Below are 10,817 nucleotides of genomic sequence, written 5' to 3'. Positions count from 1 at the left end.
TGACTGCCCAATTGGGTGGATTAAAGCCGCTTAAAATTCGATGTCAGATTCTTTTGTGTTGTACACTGTCATTATTCTTTTGTCTATGTGTAACACAGGGGATAGAATGCAGTTTAAAATACCCTCCAAGGCCGCATCATTTCACATTTTAGGTGAGATGGAGCCGACGGGGACCCAACTTTGGCAGCCATTGAGGTGTAGGAATGTGTGAAATTGGATTCGTCTATAGAGATATGCAAACATGTGTCGAGGCACCTGCACTAGTGCAAGTGTACATTAAAAGAAATGAGTCTTTCTCAAAGTCGGGAAACAACACAAGAGGTCAGGGTGGTGACTATGTTACTGAGGAGGAAAATAAAAGCGTCAAAGGAAACCTTCCTCCAGGAATACTAACGCTGCAAGCATGGCAGTGGGCAAGTAGGGCAGACACAGCAATGAAGGAGAATTGTACAAATGTTTTTCGGCGCACAGTAATCACCCATCCAGCCAATGAAAGAGCATTAATATTTAATTTTGAAAATGAAATACAGATGGTAAGAGCAAAGATAAGAAAGTCTAAGATAATTAGACATGGATTCCACAATATTCTTATCGCCAGGACCAGGACCATGACCATGACCAGGAAAAGATTTGAAACAATATCTAGCAACCTGTGCTGCTCGGATCCAAGAAGAGACCCACTGGATATGCCATCATCAACCACCAAACAGAAACAGGACAAATACAACTACATCAAATCGCACCCAAACTTTTATTATAAACACCTGTGGGAAACGGTCCTCGAAAATTGCAGAAATAAATTCATTGGAGCCTGCACAGATTTATGTGTACATTCATTCATTCATATGCACAAGTATTTTCTGTGTGTACAGTGATAATGATACCAGATTCACATTTTCCATTTCATTCGCAGATAGTATCTGTTGACGCAAGCATGGTCAATGTCAAGTACTTCCCGGAACTAACGGAGGTGAGGGAATTACAGTTGAATCAAATTGGCCCACTGCCAAAAGGGAAGTTACCCAAAAATACAAAGGCGAGAAAAAGAAAGGCTATCACACTAGCTAAAGCTGCAGCACCACCTACTACAGGCGCACCTCCAGCTGGAGCACCACTGGTAAGTGGAAAGTTAATCTCACTTCTATAGTATGTTCGGATTCCTCAGTGCAATGACAGCTATACTATATGTAAGCACCGGGAAAATGCGCGATTTTTGAGAGCAAATTTCGCGCGGCAGTTTTGGAAAATTCGCGATTTGCGCGATTTGTCAATAATATTCCCAAAATGCGCGCATTTTCTCCAAAAAGTTCAAAATTGCAGTTTTTAAATTTTTTAAATATTTTTTCTCCTTTTTTGCTCGGAAATACTTTCCCCCGGCGTGTTGCATTGGTTAATTTAATATCACCACTGGCATGCTAGACTCGCGCTAACTTACCGGACTTGGCGTCTTATTTTCTAATTCCACTGTCACAGGTAGATGATTAATTTCCAAGATTCCGATGGGTAAATAAATTTAAATTCCCCTATGCTACGGCGGTCCTATTTTTGCCATTGCTGTAGTTACTCATCAAACTTTCACTTTAACATTGATGTAAATTCATGTAAAACTTTGACGAGTAAATATTGCAGTTGCAAAAATAGGACCGCCGTAAAATAAATTTCCTATTGCTTCGGAGTTCTGAGCTGTGCATCCCGAAGAACAGGTGCGCCATAGAATTTCGGAGCGTAATAAATTATGATAATAAGCTAGCTGATTACGTGTCGTCAGCTACTCATTGCATGATTTCGGGGAAATACCCATTCATGTCGCACGTGTTTTGCACACGTCACAATCAAAATTTGGGCTTGCTTCCAAATCACCTCCAAGCGTGTGTGGACGAGTCCCGGGGATGAGTGCAAAAATGGCACGTGTACATAACGACGATGTTGGGCTTTTTAACTTTTGCTTTTTCAGAAATAAACTACAACATCACAGTTGTTTAATTCCCGGGGTTTAATTGTGTGATAAAAATTTTAAATAACAATAAAAAAAGAACGATATAAATACTGATGCATTCAGAACATTCTCATCTGTTTATTCTTCGGCAATAACGCTTGATACCCAATGCAAGTCTCATCACATCACTGAAATCACAATATCTAGTAGGCCTACGGCAAGATTAAAAAAACACAACCTGATCTTAAAAATTCAAATCTTCAATGTAGGCTCTCAGCCCATCAACAATAAACTTCGCAGTCATCGTTTCTATTGCAGATCGCCAGATTTCTTTTAATTTTAGTGAAAACTTAAGTTTTTTTGGAAAATGAATACTTTAAAAATAGATATTTTGGAAAAATCTTAAAATTCGCGGCCGAACTTAAAATTCGCGATTAGACCCAAAATTCGCGAATTTCGGCGTTTTTTGCGCGTCGCGAATTCTCCCGGTGCTTAACTATATGGTACGTAATGCTCATAATTAATGTCTAATTCTTTATATTGGTCAACCCTCTCAGCCACGACAAAACTTGGCAATCGATGAAGCCATGATACCGTACCGTGGCTTCTGGTCATGGTGCACCAAATTTCATGTCATGCAAACCCATCCGAGCCGGCTTCAAAGTGTACGCCATGGCAGAGAGTGAGACAGGCTACATCTGCAATTACCTGGTCCACATCCCTACTACGAAGCCGAGGAAGATGGTAGAGATAGGCATGGAGGCTGCCAATTATCATCTGGACAGAGGCCACCACATTTTCACTGACAAGCTGTATACCTTTTGCCAGACAGCTCTTCCAAAGAGGGACTTACCTAACAGGAGCCATCAAAACCAATGCTCAAGGTCTTCCTCAAGACTTATCTCCGAATGCTCAACGGAACCTAAACAATCACCAGGTTATCAAAGAACTGAAAAGGACCAAACGAGGAACTTTTTATGCCAGACAGAGTGAACAGCTGACCTACACCCTGTGGAATCACTCCAGTCTGCTGTCCATTCTGTCTACAGACCACTCTGCTTTCAGAGACAAAACCAAGGACTTTGTCAGTAGATGATACTGCCCTGAAGAAGGTCAAGTGAGGCAAGTTCAGGCTGTTCCAGCACCACCAGCAGTCATCAATTACTGCAAAAAATATGGGAGGCGTTGATCGTGGAGACCAGCTCCGCAGCTACCACACGATCACAGGAGTGGTGGAGACAATGCATGTACTTCTTGATTGACATCAGCCACGTTAATTCATGGATATGTTACAAGCAGCACCACCCAGACCTGAACTCTGATGAGGCGGCATCCGATGAGGAGGATGGCAGTGTACCCCACAGGCTTGCACAATGTCATTATACAATGGACGTTGCAGAACAACTAATTGATGGCTATGCCCATGGCATAGAGGCACCACGTCATCGCTGCCGACTACCAGCAGCAGAACCAATCCACAACTTTGCGGGTCTTCACCACATTTCACACATGGACTGTTAGTTCCCCAAGAGTTGTATGCAGTGTGCCAGAAAGAAGAAGACAACAACCTCCAGGTACCCGGTGAAGACTGCCTATGGGTGTGTGGCCTGTGAGGTACACCTGTGCAGGAGCTTTCCAAGGTAGATGTACTTTCTGTAACTCCTAAAATAACTTGCATTGTCCGCCGGTATTTGAAAGGTATAAAACAGTAAACATGCACTGTCCGCCGGTATTTGAAAGGTGTAAAACAGTAAACATGCACTGTCCGCCGGTATTTGAAAGGTATAAAACAGTAAACGTGCACTGTCCGCCGGTATTTGAAAGGTATTTGTAAGGTATAAAACAGTAAATGTGCGCTATTTGAAAGGTATAAAACAGTAAACGTGCACTGTCCGCCGGTATTTGAAAGGTATAAAACAGTAAACGTGCACTGTCCGCCGGTATTTGAAAGGTATAAAACAGTAAACGTGCACTGTCCGCCGGTATTTGAAAGGTATAAAACAGTAAACGTGCACTGTCCGCCGGTATTTGAAAGGTATAAAACAGTAAACGTGCACTGTCCGCCAGGTGCACTGTCCGCCGGTATTTGAAAGGTATAAAACAGTAAACATGCACTGTCCGCCGGTATTTGAAAGGTATAAAACAGTAAACATGCACTGTCCGCCGGTATTTGAAAGGTATAAAACAGTAAACATGCACTGTATAAAAAATAAATTGCTTATACCACTTAACTTGCCACTTCTTGGTGTCGAAGTACGTGTCGTGCACATATCTTTGCCAGGCATCAATATACGGGTGAGGTGTTGCTAATTGACAACGACGGTGTGTACTCAGAAGACGATGACATTTGTGTCATTGTGCCAAAGCTGGTAGCTATTGACGAAAGCTGCATGAAGGGAAGGACAATGTAAGCTTAAGCTTACCTGGCTTACATAAAACACTCTCAGTTAGTATCAACACCCTGGTGTCAACATTGCTGGAGAAACACTAGCCCAAAATTACATTCAGCTGACAGAGAGGCTTGATGTAAATTTTTGCATTGGAGTTTCAATGCAGGAGCAATACTCAGATTTTGATGTCAGAAATTGGACAAAAATGTTTTGATGATTCTATACACATCCAAAGCTTGTGCTAGACAGCTCCACCAAAGAGGGACATACCTTACAGGAGCCATTAAAAACAAATGCTCAAGATCTTCCTCAAGACTTATCTCCTAACGCCCAACAAATCCTTAACAATCATCAAAGTATCAAAGAACTCAAAAGGACCAAACGGGGAACTTTTTATGCCACACAGAGTGGACAGCTGACCTACATCCTGTGGAATGACTCCAGCCTGCTGTCCATTTTGTCTACAGCCCACTCTGGTTTCAGAGACAAAACCAAGGACTTTGTCAGTAGATGATACTGCCCTGAAGAAGGTCAAGTGAGGCAAGTTCAGGCTGTTTCAGCACCACCAGCAGTCATCAATTACTGCAAAAAATATGGGAGGCGTTGATCGCGGACACCAGCTCCGCAGCTACCACACGATCATAGGAGTGGTGGAGACAATGCATGTACTTCTTGGTTGACATCAGCCACGTTAATTCATGGATATGTTACAAGCAGCACCACCCAGACCTGAACTCTGATGAGGCGGCATCCGATGAGGATGATGGCAGTGTACCCCACAGGCTTGCACATTGTCATTATACAATGGACGTTGCAGAACAACTAATTGATGGCTATGCCCATGGCAGAGAGGCACCACGTCATCGCTGCCGACTACCAGCACCAGTACCAATACAACTTTGAGGGAATTCACTAGGTTTCACACTTGGACTCAAAGTTCCCCAAGAGTTGTATGCAGTGTGCCAGGAAGAAGAAGACAGAAGTTGACACCACTGCAACGTGAACATCAGCCGGTATTTGAAGGGTATAAAACAGTATACATGCACTGTATTAAAAATAAATTGCTTATACCGCTTCTTGGTGTCGAAGTAAGTGTCGTTCACATATCTTTGCCAGGCGTCAATATACGGGTGAGGTGTTGCTAATTGACAACGATGGTGTGTATTCAGAAGACGATGACATTTGTGCCATTGTGCCAAGCTGGTAGCTATTGACGAAAGCTGCATGAAGGGAAGGACAATGTTGTGCCGGATTCAGATAATGATCTGACATCGCCAACACCACCTGGGGTTTATTACCCACCTGATGAGTTATGGACCCAGTTGTGGACCCGCAAAATCGCTCTTGTTACAACCTAGGACTTTGCGGGTAACACAAGGTGGTTCGAAAGGCAAGGTTTAGGGAAATCATGGATTCCAACATTTTTGCAAATATCTCCAAAACCTTTCATGATACAATCTCAAGTGAGTTTGTGCTTATGTAGGGATATGTTGGCCATGTTATGAAGGTAATAAAACCGTTTCCATGGTAACCAAGCAGTCGCTATTGGCTTCTGACCAATCACATTAAAAGTTGGTTTTTTCGCAAATCACTTCATTTTTCCCAATAGAAGTATACTCACATGTTGAGTCATGTTCCTGCACACCTCCACTGATTTTCCCGTTAAAAAATCCCAGTGGAGGGGGGGTCAAAGTGAACTTTTCGTTTTTTGGCCACAGATTCCATATTACTTACAAAGTTTTTACGGGAAAATCAGTGGAGGTGTGCAAATTCCAAATCTGGCCACCAAATGCTGCACAACTTATATCAATACCTGAAGATCTTCAGTTCTTGGAGTCCATGAAAACTGACAGCTCTGCAATGTTTGGTTGCAACGATAAATTGTTAGCAGCAAAAACTAAGCGTAAAGCAGAACGCACATCTGCAGAAGCAAAAAGGCTAAAAGACTGTATGCTACAAATTACTACTTGTTGACAAGAGTAGTATTTTGCAGTATCTGGTCCTGTTAGGGCTAAAAAAACCTAGATTTATGGGCAACTCCAATTTGAAGAATGTGCCAGGACGAGTGTTCAAAGACGGGCAAGATCTACAATGGCTACAGTCACCGACAAATACACAATAAATCACATGGGTAAGATGTACAGCCAGACAATCAGACATCATTAAGCGCATGGGGCTGGCAACAAATGGGGATAAATGTGAAGTGTGCTACAGGTATAGAGAGTGCACGATGATCCAAATCAGAAAAAATTCAGTGTAATCCCATGCACGCCATGATTTAATGCCACCCTCGGCTCTTACTGAAAAGATACAAACACTTCAAAATGAAAAGCGCAAACTACAGAGGCAAGTTTGGAAGAAATAGTGGCCAGGACAATAGAAGAATACTCTCTTACAATAGAAGCTTACTTTTTGTATTACTGCTGACTGAACTAGTTGTATTACATGTATGTTCTGATGCTACATTAAATTTGACATAAATTTAATACTTCCAGAGCATTGTTACATTTATTGACTTAGTGAATATGAGTTCAACAAGATGTACAGCCAAACAATCAGACATCGTAAGCCCATGGGGCTGGCAACAAATGGTGATAGATGTGAAGTGTGCTGCAGGTATAGAGATGATTTTGAGTGCACGATGATCCAAGTAAGAAAACATTCAGTGGTAATCCATCAATCATCCAATGCACGCCATGATTTAATGCCTCCCTCAGCTCTTGACCATTTATTGGCATTGCTAAGAACGTTCTTGTTCTAAAAAGCTCCAGACAACCATCACCAGACATGGATGGGTTCAAAAAGAGGAGCATAACCACATGGCTAGCCCAGAAGCTGTTAAAAGGGCGGAAGCAATTTCCTGCATCAAGGAAAGTGTCAAAGCGATATTGGCCAAAATAACTTTGGACAAAGTGTTGTTTACCCATTCAAACTTTGGAAGAAATAGTGGCCAGGACAATAGGGTATATTGCTGATCCATTAATTATCCTTTTCTGGTGCATTGTGGGATAGAAAAGGGAGCAAATTAGCGATCGATTTGCCCCCTTTTCTATCCCACAATACACCAGAAAAGGATAATCAATGGATCAGCAATATACCCTATAGATGAATACTCTGTTACAATAGAAGATCAATCAATTAATGAGCAACTTACAGACATTCTGTCTAAGATAGCTATCCTCATGGATAATGTCCTGAAAGAAGGAACACCCAAATAAATACTATGGGAAGAACAAAAAAAGTATCTCTCCTTATCACACCCAAGATGCATGAGATGGCATCCTGCCATAATTAGATGGTGCATTGTCAGCTGCAATTTGAGCTTCTCCCATATTCCAACCGGAATTGCACTTTTTCAAATGTCTTCCGAGAAGTGCAGAATTCAACTGGAATAGCCCATTGCCCTGTATGAAAAGTCACCAGTTGCCTATAAAACTTGAGAAAGTGTCAGTTTATTCAGTTACCACATCATTCAACTTTATTCCTGTATACACACTTTACAGAGACCATGACATGTAAGTTAAACCACTTGAAAGAAAAGTGTACTGAGAGACACAACAGTTATGAAGGTCAAAACCCCAGTAAGTCAAAATATAACAGAAAAAAGTAACATACAGCGCTAAGCACTCGTAGATGGTGCATTGCCCTGTATGAAAAGTCACCAATCGCCTATAAAACTTTGAGAAAGTCTCAGTTTATTCATTTACCACATCATTCAACTTTATTGGTGTATATGTGTACACATTACAGAGACCATGACAGGTATTAACCCTAATGCAATTGACCGAATAGTGGCAGAATTCATCTTGTAGAGTGCACCAGACAGAGAGCGTAACGTTTCGATAATTTTTGATGAAATGAAAACAAAGTCTGGACAGAGGGGGGGGGGGATCAAGGGAGATCAACACATGAATCACTAGACGTACTACTTGTCTCCATTTCATTTTTCCAACCATCCAGACCAAGCCTGCTATTGAAATTGAAGAGCCATGTATGGTCACTCCATTTTGTGGGGAACACGTAGCTCTCGCTGACATGGACACACACCAGGATCATTTCCATACAGGTGAAGTGCAGAAGTTTAAATTTAGTTTAGTGACATATTTCTTCGTCCTGGAGCAGGCTACTTCAAATTAAACAAGGCACACACTTTACTGAAACTCCTGTGGCATCCATCCATACATGCAGCATTTTGCCATTCCTTTTGGGGTTCAGAACCACAAGAGCCCAAGATGTCATACACATACACAATGGGTAGACCATTATAGATTGTGACAGATAATAAACAACTCTATTGCATGCCTTAGCAAAGGAATTGCTTTGGCCCTATCTTAAGGCATCGGGAAAACAAACTTCAGTAGTAGACTACATGCAGTTGGTAGAAACAGAGGTGACGGACCCTAAATATGTGACCGTCCACCACGAATGAGCCGTAAATGTCCTCAATTGTATTCTGAGTTACAGTGTAAAATGGGCATGAAGGTCATATTCATAGGTATTTCAATTTGGTTCTACGTGTGTCTCATTAAATGATGTACACGTAGCTTCAACTTAGGTACCTATGAATATGACCTTCATGCCCATTTTACACTGTAACTCAGAATACAATTGAGGACATTTACGGCTCATTCGTGGTGGACGGTCACATATATATTGACTTGGAGTGTATGCTTTACATACCTCCTTGCATTTCAACCATATCCAGAAGTGTGATGGCTGCCCAAGCGACATTTGCCCCTTTCTTTTGGCACAATCATCCCAGGGATACAAGGCATTACACCTGCTGGACATGATGGACAGGGTGCAGTGTCCTTTGATACAAAGGGATTTGGATAAGAACAAAACATTTACATCTTCATGTATTTACAACAAGGGACAAGGACTCGACTTTTTGCATGAAGAGGTAAATCGAAAAGTCAAGTCGCTTTTACCACCAGGTGCTGAAGAAATCTGGAGACTTGTCTGATGTAAAACCTACAGACTGGTTGAAATGAAAGACAAGACCATGTCATCAGCAGGACTTAGGGCCAAGACCACCAACAGACAAGCTTCAAAATGACATGAGATAATGATGAGAAGTGAGGGGGGGCACCCCCCCACACTTTCTAGCAAAGAGCATAAGAAGAAGAACATTAAGGCCAATTTAATTGTTCAGGCTTTAAAAAGGTTGTTTAATACGAATGAATATTTCTCTTCAGAATTACAGCAGCCAATGCTATGATGTTGGTGGTCCCATGGCAGGGTTGAAGAATGTATACAGATAACATCTGAAGCCAAGAAAGCGCATTTTACGCACTACGGTCATGCACCGAGTTTAGCAGTACATGCTAGCAGAAAACAGTGCAAATTATTGTCAGATACAATGGACACAACACAAGGTGTGTAAGCATCGCATTTTCCCCCAAACGACAGGGCATCCTGGAGCAGATGAAGAAGGACATAAACCTAGACATGCATGGCTCCAAGTATAAAGGTTCTCTGTCCAACACAATTTGAGCTGAATGTTTCAGCCGCATAATTAAACTCGTCAACTACAGGGCTCTCCTTATTGAATGAGTCACTTGTCACATCAGCTCGTCATTAACCACTGCAATCATGGATATACATGTAGACCACGAAGGGATAAAAAGAGGTTCTTGTTTCATACACAAAACAGGGACATTCACGCCATGCTTGCAGTATAAACGTGAGTTTAGTATGGCGTGAGTTTAGGATGCAATGTTCAATGTTCAATGTTCAATTTATTTCACCGAAAATACATAACATGATAAATATACAAAACAGTTCATTGGTAGGAAAACCAAAAGAGAGCAAAGCTCGTTAAAATTGGCTACCTTGACATTTCATAAATATGCAAAGTAACATGAAAAACTTGCTACAAACAGTGGACAGGACAAAGTGCAGACAAACAGGACGAGACAGGTGCAAACAGAGTGTTGTTGGCTTATGTGATGGCAATATAATTCACATATTCATGATCAACTGGAAAAATATAATATTAACATGATTAATACCGAGACAATAAATGTAACTTAAACCCTTTCTTAAAAACATGTACTGACTTAATATTTTTCAACTCCAAATCAATCGAATTCCAATACAAAGGACCCTGTCTTCTGATAGTGTTCCTTGCTAAATCATATTTAAAATTATAAGGACGATATAGTAAAGAATTGCGAGTAGGATAATTGTGAATGGATCTGTTTTGAACAAAGTAATCTGAAAAAGTACCAGGAAGGTTGCAGTGAGAGTAATTATACATAAATAAACCAAGCGTTAATTTGTGGATGTCATGAATAGACAAAGCATTGAACTTCTTAAATAATGGCGGGGTGTGTTCAAGCCAGTGGGAATTTGAGCAGATTCTCATAATTCGTTTTTGTTTTAGGTGAACAGTGTTAAGATGGATGTTGTTTTGATCTGCCCAAATCAAATTACAATACAAAATATGAGGTAACACTAAAGTGTTATATAAAGAAAATAACGTTTTG

The 10,817-nt window shown here is 41.2% G+C and overlaps 1 pseudogene; it reads left to right on the top strand.

Moving 5' to 3' along the window:
• Positions 1-233: 233 nt before the first annotated feature.
• Positions 234-5,229, top strand: LOC140149322 (uncharacterized; annotated as a pseudogene).
• Positions 5,230-10,817: the final 5,588 nt, after the last annotated feature.

This window comes from Amphiura filiformis, chromosome 3 (assembly GCF_039555335.1).
Source record: "Amphiura filiformis chromosome 3, Afil_fr2py, whole genome shotgun sequence".
NCBI classification, from domain to species: Eukaryota; Metazoa; Echinodermata; class Ophiuroidea; order Amphilepidida; family Amphiuridae; genus Amphiura; species Amphiura filiformis.
This window is presented reverse-complemented; position numbering and strand designations above follow the sequence as displayed.